This window comes from Macaca thibetana, chromosome 6, assembly GCF_024542745.1.
Source record: "Macaca thibetana thibetana isolate TM-01 chromosome 6, ASM2454274v1, whole genome shotgun sequence".
NCBI classification, from domain to species: Eukaryota; Metazoa; Chordata; class Mammalia; order Primates; family Cercopithecidae; genus Macaca; species Macaca thibetana.
In genome coordinates this window covers 174909456-174926528 of record NC_065583.1, presented here as the reverse complement: position 1 = coordinate 174926528, position 17073 = coordinate 174909456, and the positions used below count along the sequence as shown (strand labels likewise).

Genomic DNA, 17073 nt, shown 5'->3' with positions numbered 1-17073 from the left:
CTCAGCCTCCCAAGTAGCTGGGATTACAGGTGCCTGCCACCACGCCTGGCTAATGTGTGCATTTTTAGTAGAGACAGGGTTTCACCACATTGTCCGGGCTGGTCTCACACTCAGGTGATCCACCCGCCTCGGCCTCCAAAAGTGCTGAGATTACAGGCGTGAGCCACCGCGCCCAGCCAAAATATTTTGGAGATCACAAATGAAGGTGAAATAAAAGCAGGAAACATGGTTGATGAATTCTGCTTGGCGGCTGTACGTGCTGACACACAGATGTTTAGCGCCTGCTGCTGAATCCCACACAAATCGTAGATCAGAACCCTGGACGGTTCTGGAAACAATGACCTACACGCCTTCATCCCTTCAAGCTGCCCATGGAGATCCTTCAATGTCCAGGTGTGTGCCCAGTTCTAACCACATTCTGGAAACACGGAAAATGAACAACAGGGAATTCCCTGGCTGTGCAGACTCCCCTGTCCCAGGTGCTGTTTACTGGAAGCCAGTGTTTCTTGAAAAGACTAAGACCACAGGAACAGATTCCCCCACAAAACGGTAGCATTGCTCTAATGCATTAATAATCATCCCGTGATAACCCGCACTTTCCACTTACTATATGTAGGTGTGTCTGTATGTGTATAGAGCTGCATCTATATGTCTCTCTCTACACCTGTATCTACCTCTACATGAACACCTACACCTGTACCTACACCTATACCTACAGCTATGTCTATATGTCTATATCTGCAGCTATACCTACTTCTCCACCAACACCTATACATACACTTGTACCTACACCTATATCTATCTATACACCTACACCTACATCTATATCTATATGTCTATATATATACCTACCTCTATGCCTACACCTATACCTACACCTGTATCTATATCTATGTCTGTATCTGTACCTACATCTACACCTACACCTACATCTGTACCTATGCACATGGCTACACCTGTATCTATACATATATCTACACCTACACCTACATCTATACCTATGCAGATAGCTACACCTGTATCTATACATATATCTACACCTACACCTACATCTGTACCTATGCAGATAGCTACACCTGTATCTATACATATATCTACACCTACACCTACGTCTATACCTATGCAGATAGCTACACCTGTATCTATACATATATCTATACATATATCTACACCTACACCTACATCTATACCTATGCAGATAGCTACACCTGTATCTATATATCTACACCTACACCTACATCTGTACCTACTCACATGGCTACACCTGTATCTATACATATATCTACACCTACACCTACATCTGTACCTATGCACATGGCTACACCTGTATCTATACATATATCTACACCTACACCTACATCTGTACCTACGCACATGGCTACACCTGTATCTATACATATATCTACACCTACACCTACATCTATACCTATGCAGATAGCTACACCTGTATCTATATATCTACACCTACACCTACATCTGTACCTACTCACATGGCTACACCTGTATCTATACATATATCTACACCTACACCTACATCTATACCTATGCACATGGCTACACCTGTATCTATACATATATCTACACCTACACCTACATCTATACCTATGCAGATAGCTACACCTGTATCTATACATATATCTATACATATATCTACACCTACACCTACATCTATACCTATATGTATACATACACCTAGACCTACACCTATACCTATAGCTATGCCTTTATCTAGATCTATACCTATACGTATACAGACACCTACATCTACATCTATACCTACACCTGTGTCACCTATGCTGACACCTCACCTACACCTGTATCTTCACCTACACTTAACACCTGTACCTACACCTGCATCGACACCTACACCCATACTAACACCTACATCTATACCTACCACTATACCTATATTAATATATCTACACCTACCCCTACCCCTACATCTCTCTCTATCTTTGTCTCTACCTCTATCTATCATCTCTATCTCTATATCTCTGTCTCTATCTCTATCATCCTTATCTTTATCTCTGTCTCTATCTCTCTATCTCTCTCTATCTCTCTGTCTCCATCTCCATCTCTATCTCTGTCTGTATCTCTGTCATCTTTATCTCTATCTCTGTCTTTATATCTCTCTCTGTCTCTACCTCTATCTCTCTCTATCTCTCTCTGTCTCTATCTCTATCATCTTTATCTCTATTTCTATCTTTATATCTGTCTCTGTCTCTCTCTCTCTCTCTCTCTCTATCTCTATATGTGTCTCCATCTCTATTCCTGTCTCTATCTCTGTCATCTTTATCTCCATCTCCATCTCCATCTCCATGTCCATCTCTATCTATCTCTATCATCTTTTTTTCCAACCTAGCTTCTTGCACTCATTCCCAGTCTAGGACAGCCTTAAGGTGACTTATTAAACTGAAGGAAACACTTCAATCAAAGCTCCAAGCAGCTTTAAAAGTGAAGACCTCGGCCTGGGTCTGTGAGGATGGAACCTTGGTGCCTCTGGGGCTCTTGTTTTGTCGTGTCTGGGGGTGTCTAGTTCTCGGGCTGTTTTCTGCTGCGGAGTATGGAAGGCTGAGTGATAGATGCAGGTGTGATGTTTTAGGTTAGAGACCAAAGGCTTACACATCAGAAATTGCTGTCCCTTGGGGCGCCATTTGTGGAAACACATAAAGTCTTCAGGCCTACGTGGAGTCAACCCCCTCCAGTGTTCCCACAGTCTTCCTGCTCCCTTGGCCAGTGCTTTGTGTCCTCATGTTGGGTCCCTGGGGTGTGAGGTTTCACAACAAGGGGGCTGGGGCCAGGGGCTGCCCGCAGACTGTCCCAGAAATTACAGGCTCTCCCAGGAGTGGGGAGGCGGTGGGTGGCTCGCGTTTCAGGGACTTGCGTAGTTCTCAGAGAGTCAGGCTTTGTGCCAGCAGGTTACCGTCATGTTGGGGGCCTGGAGGTGTCACAGTGCAAGCTGCCCACCTGAGATGTACACCACACCTTCCTGCCACAGTGCATGTGTGCATGCATGCCCTCACACAGGCATAGGCACACGCACATATGTGTGCACGCACATGTGTGCACATGCGTGCATAGGCACACACATGCATGCGAGCAAGACACATCAGCACACACATGCACAGGCACACAGGCACGTGCACACGTGGTGAAGAGCCTGACCAACAGCTGCACTACAGCCTGAGGGACCCTGAGCAGAGGACCCAGCTCGACTGGGCCCAGGTTCCGGCCCACGGGGACCGAGGGAGGAAACTTGTGTTTCCAGCAACCGTGTTTGCTGCGTTCTCTTCTGTAGCAACAGGTAACAAATACGATGCTGAATGGAGAAACTGAAGGGCATCTGTAGTCTACTGGCCTAATTTTGAAGGGAGGAGATAGATGTTCAGAGAGAGAAGTGATTTTTCTGGGGACCTGGGGCCAGGTCGTGGCAGAGTCTGAATTTAAACCTGTCCTCCCCTGCTCCGCACTCCCCGTGAAGCGATTTGCAGGCTCTGAGAAGATAGCATTGTGAGCCCCTCCCTCCCTGCACAGCAGAGGAGGGCAGCCCCACGCACTGGGTGTGCGAGCCACTCTCAGACGAGGCAGGCAGTGTGCCCCTTATAGAGGAGGGAGTGGAGGCAAGAGAAAGCCCAGCTCTCACCACGTTATCTCCCTGGAGAGGGGTTGGGTCTGAAGCCCCTAGCTTTACCACTGTGCCAGGGCTGCTCAAACTGGAGACCCTTTGAGAATGCAGGGATCAGGATGGGAGCCACTTCTTGAGTCTGATTTATTTTTTCCACGAAGAATGAATGAGAAATGGGATGGAGTGTGAGTTGTGAGTTGTTGTGTTGAAATAATAAGGGAAAATGGGCTACCCTTCCCAGGACCTTGAGGCTCCATTGAGGCTGATGCCCACCTGGCCACTGTGGGTGGAAAATGAAGACCTCTGCTCCCTCGTGTCCCTTTCCTGAGAGCAGAGGGAAACCTGCCTCTCTGGAGGGTGCAGAAGAGATTTCTGCAGGTGAGGCGTGAAATTCCTTACAGAGGATGCTCTGCTGCAGACCCACGGCACAACAGGTGGCTTTGTGGGCCGAGCCCTGGCCTGGACAGAGGGCTAAATCGCAGCAGGTGCCATGTGCTGCTTTTGTCGTTTTTCAGGACATGTCCCTGGTGGCAGGAGGAGGCTGGGTGGGGAGCACTCTCGTGTTCTCTTTGGTGGTAGAAAGAGGCTGGGTGGGGAGCACACTCTTCACTTTGGTGTTGGGAGGAGGCTGGGTGGGGAGCATGGTCATGTTCACCCTGGTGGTTGGAGAAGGCTGGGTGGGGAGCACTGTTGTGTTCACTTTGGTGTTGGGAGGAGGCTGGGTGGGGAGCACTCTGGTGTTCACTTTGGTGTTGGGAGGAGGCTGGGTGGGGAGCACGCTCGTGTTCACCCTACTGGTGGGAGAAGGCTGGATGGGGAGCACTCTGGTGTTCACTTTGGTGGTGGGGGAGGCTGGGTGGGGAGGACTCTGGTGTTCACTTTGGTAGTGGGAGGAGGCTGGGTAGGGAGCACTCTTGTGTTCACTTTGGTGGTAGGAAGAGGCTGGGTGGGGAGCACTGTTGTGTTCACTTTGGTGTTCTTGGCACTGTTCATGAACACATCATAGCAACCCATGATGCCAAGGGTTGCCTCCTCAGCCCTGTCCCTTGTGGCCTCACCTGTTATCCCAACCGTTGGCCAGCCTGGCTGCCTCTCCATCTGTGACCCCCTCCTCCACTGCCTTCTTCCTCACCGTACCTGACTTCCCCATCCACACAGCATTTTGTACCAAAGCCGGCCCAAGTCACAGCGCAGGCCCCTGTGGGGTACTGTGCTGTGCAGGCTGCAGCCTCTCCTGCATCTGCTTGAAGTAAAGGTCCCTTTCTTGGGTTTTTGCCTCTTTCTAAACACCACCTGCAAACTGCCTCCCCACAAAGGAAAGTAGCAAGGCACTGCACACTGGCTCGAAACCTGGTCGGGAGGCTTCTTTGGCCAGGCTGGAAAGTTTGACGAGACAGAGTGGCCCATGGCGGGCTGGGGTGTGCTGGGGACAGTCCCTTTTCCTCTGACTCCCGAACCCATCAGGCAATAGCGCAGGAGCCTGAGACGAGGATCTGGTAAGGTCAGAGTCACAGGACAGGGGGTGACCACTTGAGGGCCATGGGGTCAGAGGTAGCTAAGGTCCCATGCAATGACCTCCCAGCGTCCTGAGGCTGTCCTCAACTCAACCCTGAAAAGGGGTTGCAAGGACAATCACAGCAATTATCTTTTTCATTTCGCTACAAGCACAGAGTAGACACCACACAGCTTCATTGTCGCCTTCCCTCACGTGCGCACAGCATGGGCATCATTTATACATACAGGAGAATGTGTGGCAACTACATCAGAATCATCACACCAAACGCGGCTGTATCCTTTGTTAATCAAAGTTTATCTGTGTTAGTTAATGGTGTGAAGGAAGCCTGTGTAGAGAAATTACCAAATGTCTGTAAGAAATCCAACATAAACATCCTTTTGTGGCCAAAGAAAGGCATGCTTCAGCCAGAGCCCCAGCATCCGCCCTCTTTCCTGCCATGAAGCTTTGCCACCTTCTCAACACAGCCCCTTGTATTTCAATGCTGGGAGTTCCCTATCAAGGTGCCCCAGTGCTGGGTGAGACACCCCCCACCTCGCCAGTGTCTTTTTGGAAGACTGAGCCTAAAATCAACAGTGTCTCGGAGGTGGAGACACTGTCGCGGAGGTGGAGAGACTGTCGCGGAGGTGGAGAGACTGTCGTGGAGGTGGAGAGACTGTCGCGGAGGTGGAGAGACTGTTGCGGAGGTGGAGAGACTGTCGCGGAGGTGGAGAGACTGTCTCGGAGGTGGAGAGACTGTCGCGGCGCCTCGGAGGTGGAGAGATTGCCAAAGGGGGTTGATGGGCTATTTCAGACCCCACTAAACAGCACAGGACCTGCGCTTCTGGCTGGGGTTGTTGCTGTTCCCAAGGAGTGTTGCTTTGGGGACAGTCGTCCGGGACGGATCCCCTCCCTCCTCCTCGGGCCCTTGGGTTGGTGGCTGCTGCCAAGAGAAGGCTGTGGCTGTGCCTCTTCCCGAAGCCCACAAAACCAGGAGAGCCTTCACCTCAGTCCTCAGCGTGTGCTCCCCAGGACACAGTGTGCATGTGCTGTACTCGCACACACATGCACACACACCCCCCCACATGTGCACATGCTCCACACTCACGCACAAACACCCAGACACACTGACACACACACACATCCAGCACAACCTGACTCTCAGGTGAGCCTGGCCTGCGGAAGCCTGAGCCTTTTGCTCACATGTTTGCCAGTGCGTGGGCTGGATGACAGGCCGGCAGCCAGTACCGGAACCCGGTGCTGTGGAGCAGAAGGGCTGCTCCTTGACAATCTGACCGAGCGCGCGTTCGTTTATGGACAAGCTTCGTGTTCCACAATGGGGTCCTGGGGTGGCTTGGGACGCACCCTGACAGGGCCAGCAGCGACTTTCCCCTGCCCTGGACATGGAAAACCTCCAACACAAGAGTCGTCAGCCCTCTCGGTGTTCAGCTGAACCACGGGGCAAGCCTGCGTGTGCACGTGTGAACGTGGTCTTGTGTGCATGCACGTGTGCACATAGGACTGTGTGTATACTCTGTGTGTCACCAGCTGACCCAGTTTTGGTTCTTGGGTCTACTTAGAGGCTGATACTTTGTGTCCTTGTGTCCAGAGAAGATTTGAAATGCAAAGCAGCGCCTGTACTAGAATATTCTATGGCTGCTCAGCTCTCTCCCAGGGAGCCCTGGTCTTGAGCCACAGCAGAGGGCATCAGCCTTAGCAAGCCCAGCCCTGCCTGGAGGCTCCACTTCTGCAAACTCAGCTAGACCTGGGAGGGCCGCCCAGAGAGAAGTGGGGCTCGGTGAGGGGAGTGCTGGGCCCACTGCTTTTGTTTATTGTTTGCTTTGTTTGTTTTGTTTTGTTTTTCCTGACTAAGCCCTTTGTTCTCCTTGTTTCTGGGGGAAGATCAGGTTCTTCGGCTGGTCTGTAGGGAGCCCTCCCTGTGACCAGGAAATCCCGAGTCAGCAGGACCCCGTCTGTTTGTCTTTCATCCCCATTCCTTGCTACTCCGGGGGCCACCCCAGCAGCATTTCCCAGGCAGCCTGTCATCAGCCTCCTCCCTGCAGCCTCCTCCTGCACCCTATCACAAGATGCTGGGGCCTGGTGCTGAAGGACTTACAGGGAAGGAATGTCGGGCTTCTCTGGGCTGGGAGCGCACCTGCGTGCAGGGAGGTTCCTGTTCCGCCACATTTGCCCCCGGGCACCGCGGGTGAGTGCTGCTACAGGAAGGAGCAGGAGAGACGCACTGCTCCCGCAGTCTCTCTCCCCTTCCCTCCTCTCCTCCCACCTCCCTATCTCCTCCATCCCCTGTCCCCGCCCCTCCTCGTCCTCAGGAAGCCATATCCCACTCTGGTGGAGGGGCTCAGGCTGCCGGTGAGGGTGCTGGGGCGGGGCTGTTCTCTCAGTGACTCTGGAGGAGTGGCTGGAGGTTTTCACGGTGAACACAGAAAGGGGCACTCTGTCCGAGCTGAGCCTCGGGGGCCGTGAGCCTTGCTCTTGGCCCTGCTGCTCATACAGCCCTCTGTGCCTCGCTTCCCTCCCACAGCAAGGAAGGATGACGGGTGCGGGGTCTGCGTGGTGGCACGGGGTGGCCACGTTGCTCATGAATCACCTGCAGGTCACCGTGGCTGCAAACACAGCCTTACGCTGGTAAGGCCCTGGGCAGCCACACTGTGACACCCGGGACGCCACACCTGGCGTTTTCCAAATGAATTGAATGGGTAGGAATTTCCACATCCCTGGATACTTCACGGATTTGCAGAGGGACTGGCCATGCAGGTCCGCAGAGAGCTCCTCCCACACGCACTCAGGCACACACAACCCTCACCTGCAGCCTAGGCCGTCAACACCTGATGCTCACGGAACTTTCCGGAGCTTCCAGGGAGTGACACGAGCTTCCCCAGGAGCTCTGCGTTTCCTGGGAAACTCTGTTTCCCAGGGAGCTCCTTCCCTTCCAGGCTCCACATCTGCGGTGACAGCTGGGAGGCCTGGGCTCGGAGCAGTGACCTTTCCTCACCTCTCCCTGGCACGTCTGTGCCTCTGCCCCTGTGGCATTTGGAAGCCCCCCCACAGCTGCCACACACACCACTGCCTCTGCCGCAGGACATGAGTGGCGGCTGCCAGATGACACCTGTCTGCTGGCCAGAGCGGGCGCCTGACCTCGCAGGCCTGCGCTGGAGGCTCTGCAGGTGGGGAGGGCAGTGTGCAGTGGCCATCTGGCACGTCCCAGAGGCTCCTGGCCTGGGTGGTGACAGATTCCCCTCGCCCCTGATGGCCCACACTCAGGATGGGCTGGTCTTGCATCCTCGGGCCCCGTGTGAACGTGGAAATTCCCAGCTCCTGCCACCCTCCCATCCTTCAACACAGGGACAGGAATGCAACTCTCCCGGTGGCGGCGACCACCGCCTGCAGGGGCCTGCTGGCCTCCCCTTTGCACCTGGCTCAGGGGCCTGCTGGCCTCCCCTTTGCACCTGGCTCAGGGGCCTGCTGGCCTCCCCTTTGCACCTGGCTCAGGGGCCTGCTGGCCTCCCCTTTGCACCTGGCTCAGGGGCCTGCTGGCCTCCCCTTTGCACGTGGCTCAGGGGCCTGCTGGCCTCCCCTTTGCACGTGGCTCAGGGGCCTGCTGGCCTCCCTTTGCACCTGGCTCAGGGGCCTGTTGGCCTCCCCTTTGCACCTGGCTCAGGGGCCTCCCGACCAAGACTCCTTGAGGCCACTGTGTGACACACACCACACACCCCTGGCACCAGAGGCCTGGGAAGGACCAGCCCCTCCTAGCGGTTCCCCGGGCCCTTTGGGGGAGGGTGGGCACCTGCTTGGCAACCTCTGGAGAGGAGGGGAGGGGCCGCATCCAGTCCATCAATCCCTCTATCTTCGCTTTTTACATTTTTATGCAGCAAGCATGTATTTCATCATGTTAGAAGAACAATACGTATTCTGAAAATCATGACACAGAATTGAAGGTGGCTTCCTGGCGGGAAGAATGAAATCGTGGGTCCCACCACAAGATGCCGTCACCTTGCTCCCCCTTTCCTTTCCCATTTAAGCATTTTTGTTTTATTTTTTATAGAGATGAGGTCTCACTATGTTTCCTAAGCTGGTCTTGAACTCCTGGCCTCATGTGATCCCCCTGCCCGAGTAGCTGGGACCACAGGCACGCACCATACCTCGCTAACTTTTGCATTTTTTTGCAGAGACGAATCTCACCACATTGTCCAGGCTGGTCTCGGACTCCTGAGCTCCAGCAATCCCCCCACCTCAGCCTCCCAAAGCGATGTGATTGAAGGTGTGAGTCATCATATCTGGTCTCTTCTTTTCTTTCCCTCCCTCCTCCCTTCCTCTCTCTCTCTCTCTCTCTTTTACTCACTCTCTCTCTCTTTCCCTCCCTCCCTCCCTCCCTTCCTTGTAATAGACTTTAGTCTTTAGAGTGGTTTTGGGGTTATGGAAAGAGTGACCAGAAAGTGTGGAGGTCCCACACATGCCCCTCCTGCCTCCCCGGTTGCTCCTAGCATCCCGCCTTAGAGCGGAGCGTTTGTCACAGTCCTGCCAATGCTGCTGTCATTCACTGGAGTCCGCGGCGCACTGGAGGGTTCACGCCTGCGGTGGCACATCCTACGGTTTGGACAAATGGATAGTGACACGCGTCCCCCATTATGGCATCACACAGGGGAGTGTCACCCCTAAACCCCTCTGGGCTCTGCCCGTTCATCCCCCTGTCCTAGCCCTTGGCAACCACGGCTCTTCTCGCTGTCTCCTGAGTTCTGCCTTTCCCAGGGGTCAGGGTGGGGATCGTGCTGCATGCATCCTTTCCAGACTGGCTCCTTCCCTCAGCAGCAGGCACTGAGGGCTCCTCTGTGCCTCTCACTGTTTATCTCCCTGCCTGGTGGCTTCTCGTGGGTGACACCCGCTGTGCCTAGGGCCGTCCCGTGGCCCCTGCTGCCTCATGCTCTGGGGCTCAGGGTGCGTTCCCATCTCCTCAGTCGCCTGGTAGCTCACTGTGGCCTCTTCCCTGCCTCTACCACCAGTTTTTTTCTGGGCATAAAATCTATTCCTGACTCCATTTGGAGCTCCCCGTGGTTCAGGGCATGGAGACCAGGCACATGTAAAGATTGCATCTCTAACTGAATCGAGAATCAGCTGCCTTCAGGACTCACGCTTCATCAGCCTTGCCAAGGCTGAGGCAGGAGGGCTGCTCGAGCCCAGGAGTGGGCAACATAGCAAGCCCCTGTCTCTACTAAAAATAAACAAATTAGCAAGTGTGGTGGCACACGCCTGTGATCCTAGCTACTTGGGAGGACAAGGTGGAAGGACTGCCTGAGCCCAGGTTTTCAAGGCTGCAGTGAGCTATGATTGTGCCACTGCACTCCAGCCTGGGCAACAGAGCAAGACCCCATCTCAAGAAAGAAAAGCAAAACAAAGCCACCTCTTGTTTATAGAGCTTGCAGCTCTGCAGCTGGAGGGCTGTGTGGGCACTTTCTTGGCAATGTGGACCCTGTGGCCATGAATGGCAGCGGTCACCTTCCTGGATGAGGCTGACTTTTCTCTGGCCTGAATGGCAGCCTGAGCCTCTGACTCCACTCAGCGTGACCTGCAGACAATTGTTTGGGGCCCCATTCTAATTCCCTCCTAGGGATTCTCAGCCATCTTTCTTTTTCCTTGTGGCAAGAGATGGCCAGGACTTTGGAATGGGCAATGGGTTTGTTGAAGATCACGTTTGTGGAATGCTGGGCTCTGGGGTGGTCTGACCCTTGGGGCGAGCCTCTTTTCTCAGCTATTTCATGACTCTATCCAGATAGGAGCTACTTTAGGAAAAGAGCAACACCTACGATTCCTGTCCATAGAATGGCATTAGTTGGGTCCCATGGAATACAACTGATTATACCCTGAGCACAGATGAGGTTCTACGAATTCCTGCCGACATTCCTGCACTGTAGCTAAACCTGCGTCCTGTGGCTTCCCTGCCCTGGTGCAGCAACAGCTCCCTCCTTACCTCCTTTGGTATTCCCTTTAATGTGCAGGAGGGGCCAGTGATTGACTTTGGGTCTACACTGTCCCTCCACACCACTTCCCTGTCTTCCATGGTTCCTCTTATTCATTTTCTTCCACCTCCCAGGCACTGACCCCCAGGAGTGACCCCGAGGGGAGACCATGCCAGGAAGCACACTGGCTGGAGGGACCCTGAGGCCTCCCAGGGAGAGGCAGGAGCCGGAGGCAGCAGGAGCTGAAAGGAGTTGCCTGTTCTTTACAGTCTGTGCTGTGCACCCTCTGCACCCAGGAGGCATCCTCAGAAGTGGGGAGGGAGAAGGAGGAATGGAGGAGTCTTTTAGCATAGTGTGGCCTCCATCTTCCCTCCCCAGGACACTGGGGACCATCCTGAGGGTGGCTTCAGTTGAGGTCCCCTCTGCAGAGGCTGGCAGTCAGACCCACACCCTGAGAGCCGGGCAGGAGCATTTGGCCAGGCAGTGGAAGCTGGAAGCTCAGACAGCCATTTATTTGGGGATTTATGACCTTAAGGGTCCTTCTGGAGTGGAGAAGAGCAGCTGCCTCCTCTGCTCAGCCTGGACACCCCTCCTGCCCGTCGGGACACTCCGAGGGTGTTGCCTGTGAGTCCTGGGATGTGTGATGTCCTGTACACGCTGCCCAGCTCGATGTGTGGCTATGCGCTGTCCCGACACCTCTCGCAGGGTCCATCAATCACCCCCGAGCACAGACTCCGCTTACCCCGCACTTACAGCCGTCACATCGCTAAATGGCTCTGCCTATTACCGCAGCGCAAATACATGATCCTTTCACTTTGCAGATTCCATGTAATTGTGCGTGGACTGTGTCAGCTTCGGGTTTAATTGGTGTGTAGGCTGCGAGGCATGAATTACAGCATGTGTAATTTATTTATGCAATAAAATTTACCATTAACCGAGAGAGGAAAAATAAAGAGAAAAATAATATGTTTTGTACTATAATTACATAATAAAGTTTGAATTAGGAATATCACTTGGCCCACAAACTTCCTCTGGCCTGAGAAAGATCAGAAAGCAACGTGGTCTCTTCAGTCCCCTCCTGGATTCTCAGGAGGAGCAGGTCTGCCTCTAAGTGCAGCAGGACAAGCAGGTTGGTTGTAAACGGAGCCGTGGGGAAGAGTGGGTCCGTTGAGAACCAGCTGCATTGACGGGGATGTGGCCAGGCCAGGTCAGCTGGAGAGAGATGGAGAAAAGTAGGGGACGGGTAAAGAGAAAGTTAATTTTCTTATATAAAATGAATTGTGAAAACTGCTCACTGGATAGCCAGGCCACTTACTCATAAAGAAAAAGCAAGAGAAATGCCTGCTGCTGCGCCTGGGTGTTCAGTTCCAGGTCTAGGGCCACGCCAGAGCTCCCGGTCATCCTCCAGCTGAAATGCTAAGATGCGGAGGCCTGGCTCCCCATGACCTTTCCACCAGAGCCCCTGGCATGACTCAAAATCTGTGATTCTTTAAAATGATTAAAGAATCATTTCTTTAATGATTCGCTACCCCCACACCCGGGCTATGACTCTATTCTGCTGTGGTGACTCCGCAGGTGAGGCTGGGATGAGCCGGAAGGAACTGCGGGCTCGCCAGCGCCTCCCAGCCCAGGTCTGCGGTCCGTCCTCTGGAGCCCAGCGCTGCCTCCACCTTGGCTCCGGGGCCAGCACCCCCGGGCTGAGCGCAGGGCCAGGGGCCGGCGGGTTCCAGAGGGAGCGTTTCCAAGGCAGGATGAAAACCGAAGTGCCTGTCAGGCAGGGGGCAAGGACAAGAGAAACGCCCCTCTCAGGCCTGGGAGAGACTGTGGGACCAGCTCAGGGACCCCCACCGCTCAGGGCTGCCGCTTCCACGGGGAATGCTGGTCGGAGCGGGCTCCGGACCTTCCCGCATGAGGAGACCACAGGAGCCCGGGCTTTATGAGGCCTCTCTGACCCCGAACCTGGGCTGCTGGCTCCCGGCACAGGCTGGGGCGGCGTGGGGCGGCCGGAAGCGCCCCATCCCTCTGCTGCCCGCCTGGTTCACTCGGGCCCGGCGGACCCTGACCTGGCCCTGGAGGCCGCTGCGGCCCGCATCCGGCTCCTCACCAGCCCCATGACCGCCGGCCCTCACGGGCCCTCACACCCCAGAGTGGCGCACAGGGCCCGGGCCTGAAGACGTCCTGACGGTCCCTGAGCAGCCGGGCCCGCGTAACCCGGGGTCCCCGGGAGGGAGTGAGGCTCCGGGCCTTCAGCAGACGCCAGGGCCGCAGACAGCCCTGACCCGAGCTCCAAAGACCTCCGAGCCGGGCTCCTAGAGGACCACCCCGCGCCGTGCGTCCCAGTCAGTGCCCCCCGGAAGGCGGGGACGTCAGGCGAGATCGTCCGCAAGGACTCGCGTGAAGACACCACCGGGAAACATGGCGGCCGCACTCGGAGGAGGGCTTGTATTTTTCTGCAACTCCTCTGTGTTTTTCAAATCTTCTGTAGAAGTGTCTATAGTGACAATCAGAAAAACAATCTGAAGGAAAGACAGGAATTGCCACCGACCCCGGGGCTGCATTGATTGCTGGACATTTGTCACGGTCTGAGCCGTGGGGCCCCGCCCCGCTCAGCCAGAGCCTTCAGAGCCGGGAGGGCTAGGAGGGGAGGCGGGGCGGGGTTTGAGGACTGTTTCTCTCCGACAGAAGGAGTAATGGGGCCGTCATGTCGGCAAGGTCAAAGGACAATGTGACGGTTGCAGGGTGACCCGAGGCCAGCTGTCCTTTGCAGAGCAGATGAGCTTTCAGGGGTGAAGTGTGGAATGGGACTCGCTGACGAGAGCCCACTCCTGCCTGGGCCGGGACGGGCGTGGGGCCCAGGGCGGGTATGGCTGGAGGGGGGCTTCCCGGGTGGACCGGCAGGGGGGCTCTGGGAGCAGCGGCCGGGATAGGAGGCGGATGCATCTGCCTGCTCTGCCCAGGCCTGGGGCCTGTTCCCACCAGGACGTGCCCCAGAAGAGGCTCCCGCTCTGTGGGAAAATCATTCTGCTCCTCTTTCCCGTTCAGCCCTGAGGCAGAGCCTGCACTGCGGTTTCCTGAGTTGGGAGCTGTGGTTGTGAGGATCCCTTCGTCTCTATTGTTCGGGGATCTCCTTGACCTCAGTAAAAGCCACCATAAATCCCCCAACCTCCTGAGAGCCTCCGCTTGGCTCTGGTGGGGCAGTGTCCTGGAAGAGAGGTTTGGGGCTGCTGCTCCTGGCTGAGGGTCTTCCAGAACGACCCTACTCAATGTCCAGGAATCATAGGAGCCCAGTGTCTTGGCCTCACCAGGCTCTGTCACCCCCTCAACCCGGTGGCCCTGCAGTTCTTGAAGCTCAGGTCCCAGTCCTTGGTGACCACTGAACAACCCCGGCCTCTGCTTAGTTCTTCAGGAAGCTGGAGCCTTACCCTGTTAGCAACGTCTTTCCAGCATCCCTGGGAGAGAAGCAGCTTGCCAGCCCTCTGGACTTGGTTTTAAACCTGCAACTGGAGCGTGACCCAGAGGTGTGTGTGCCTGGGCCCTGCCCAGTGAGCGAGAGCCTGGCTCTGAGCATCCTGCCTGAACATCCCCAGTCCCTGGTGAGGCAACGCCACTTAACAAGACACCTTGGGAGCTGAATTCGGCAACGGGATGGCAGGAACGCCCGGCTTTCCCATCTAATGAGACGGCTTCCACTGAACTCACAACGCGGTAAACCTTCCAGAGACCGAAGCAACGTGCACCCAGAAATTGTTTGGATCATTCTCTGCCTAGACTAATTTAGAGGGAAGATTCTCAGCGAATCCATCCCCAACCCTTGATTGTTTCCTGCAAGGACGTTAGGTCCCACTGTGCTTCAAAATGTTTGGAACAGGAACTGATTCGTTTGTTCCTAACAAGACACCCGGAGGAGGCAGAGTTGCTATGGATGCCACGCCACCTTGCAGCCGTGACAGCTAATGACGCCTGCGCTCCCCACTATGGCCTCATCCTCTGTGCCGTTGTCTTGTGTGTTCCGTTTATATGAATGGCAACAAAAGTAGAAACCAGAAAAGAAAAATGGGCTTCAGTGAGGCTGTTTTTTTTTTTTTTTCCTTCAACCGAGGAAATTCAGATCAATAAAAGTGTAACAGAAAGATGAGAAGAAAGAACATCCCGAAGTAGTGTGTTTAAATCACTCCAGCACCAAGACCGCACATCCTGGGAAGCACAGGTGTCCTTTTCACAGCCTCACGAGGAAAGCAGGTGACTTCTCCACAGAGACTCTTGGTGGGGCTCCTCGATTTGGGGTCGTCTGCTCTTGCAGCCTGGGCACGCGGGGGTGAGAACACAGCTGGGCGAGCTGTTTTGCTGCAGTGCCCCGGGCATCTTCTGGGTGTGGGGAGGCAACTCCACGTGGGAGGTGCCGGCGGGTCCCAGTCCCAGGCTCATGCCACTTTTCTGAGCCCTCTGGGCCGGCCTCATGCCTTCCGGGCCTGCTGAGCTCCGTGCCCTACCTGCCACCCCCAGAGAGCAGGCTGCCGCTGTACCCATGGGGCCTCACTGCAGGGTGGGCTCACCAGGGGCAGCTTCTGCCGTGTGGTCACCTGGTGGCCTGTGATGGGCAGTCAGTCTTGACCAGGGGCTAGTAGGAAGCCAGGGTTAATTTTCCCACAGGGACCAATCTTTCTGGACAGCATCGATTGGCTCCTCAGTCCTGAAGGTCTGCATGGCCATCGTTCCTCAGGTCCTCTCCAGAGGCTCTGCTGGCTGGTCCTTCTTCGCCACAAATGTTTGGGGTTTCTGGGCCTGCAGCTGCCCTGCTGTGAGCCTGCATCGAGCTTCATCCTGTGTGTGAGGGGGTCACTGAGCTAGGAGCTCGTGGCTTCTCGAGGGGGTGCAGAAGTGGTGACATCAAACCCAGCCCGTGCTGTTCCCACTGCGCCTCCATCCGCGTGGTGCTGTGATGCCCGTCCTGAGGTCACGGGATGAAGTGTCTGCTGCCTTGGGTTTAGGGCAGTCGCCCTCTACAAGAACATCACAGGAAATGTGCAAACAGGATCCCAGAATGGAACCATCGACATGTTCAAGGGAGCGGCCTGTTTTCATGGAATCCCAGGACAGATCGTGTTGCAAAACGAAAAATCTTTCCACAAAATGACCAAGCGCTCCCTAACAGGCACCATCTACGAGCCTTACATTTGGGTTGGTTGGTTTGCTGATGTCAGGCTTCCTCAGCCTTGGCACGACTGCCTGTGGGCCCATTCACTTTGCTGTCAGCCTGTCTTGGGCACCGTGGGACACTGAGCAGCAGCCTGCCCCCACCCTGCAAGGCCAGCAGCACCGGTCCAGGGTGGCGATGACCTCAAATGTCTGTAGATGTCACGAGTGTCCCCTGTGGGGGGCAGACTCCCCCCAGTTGAGAAGCACTGACTTAAAAAGTGACTTTTCATTCTTGATCTGGCAGAAAGGCTTGGGTAGCAGCCAGGGGAATCCACGTCTCCCTCCACGGGGCCTCCTGAAATCCACGCAGCAACACCAGGCTCCATCTGGGGCAAGGCACGGCAGTGAATGCCAGGACTTCCAGCAGCTTCCGCTGGAGTTGGGGGCGGAGGGAGATGAAGGCCCCTGTAGTCAGCACGTGACTTGTCATGGGACAGGCAGCATCCAGGGGTACGGGTCCTGCAGAGGGGACCATGGCTGAGTTGTATTGAGTCCCTCGGGAGGGGAACCGCCGAAGCCTGCCATGGTCCCCTGAGCCCTGCAGTAGGGCAAGCTCATCCTCTGTGATCAAGCTCAAAGCATCCCTCGTTGGCCGTAATGTCTCACTGAGTATCTCTGACCCGGAATGTTTTCTATAACTCTTCAGAGTTGCATGACTGTTGATGTCAGCAGCATTTCCTGAGGCCTGTGAGCTTTAAAGCACCCATGTGCAGTTTTATTTCTGTTGACTTGTCCTCAGTTTACCTATTTTATGCTCCAGGAGGGATCTTTAGTTCCAGTATGCCAGG

General features: G+C 55.0%; 1 protein-coding gene across 15 annotated transcripts in view; it reads right to left on the bottom strand.

Annotated features, from left to right (window-relative positions):
- MRPL36 (mitochondrial ribosomal protein L36) overlaps window positions 1-17073 on the bottom strand; it is a 1017194-nt gene that overhangs the window by 46035 nt on the left and 954086 nt on the right. Inside the window, exon 1 of one of the 15 annotated variants that reach the window (XM_050795336.1) lies at window positions 14471-14474. The exons of the other annotated variants lie outside the window; for them this stretch is intronic. The gene's annotated coding sequence lies outside the window, so the exon portion shown is untranslated. Of the gene's footprint in view, window positions 1-14470; window positions 14475-17073 lie in introns of those variants that run through there. 15 annotated transcript variants of the gene reach the window in all.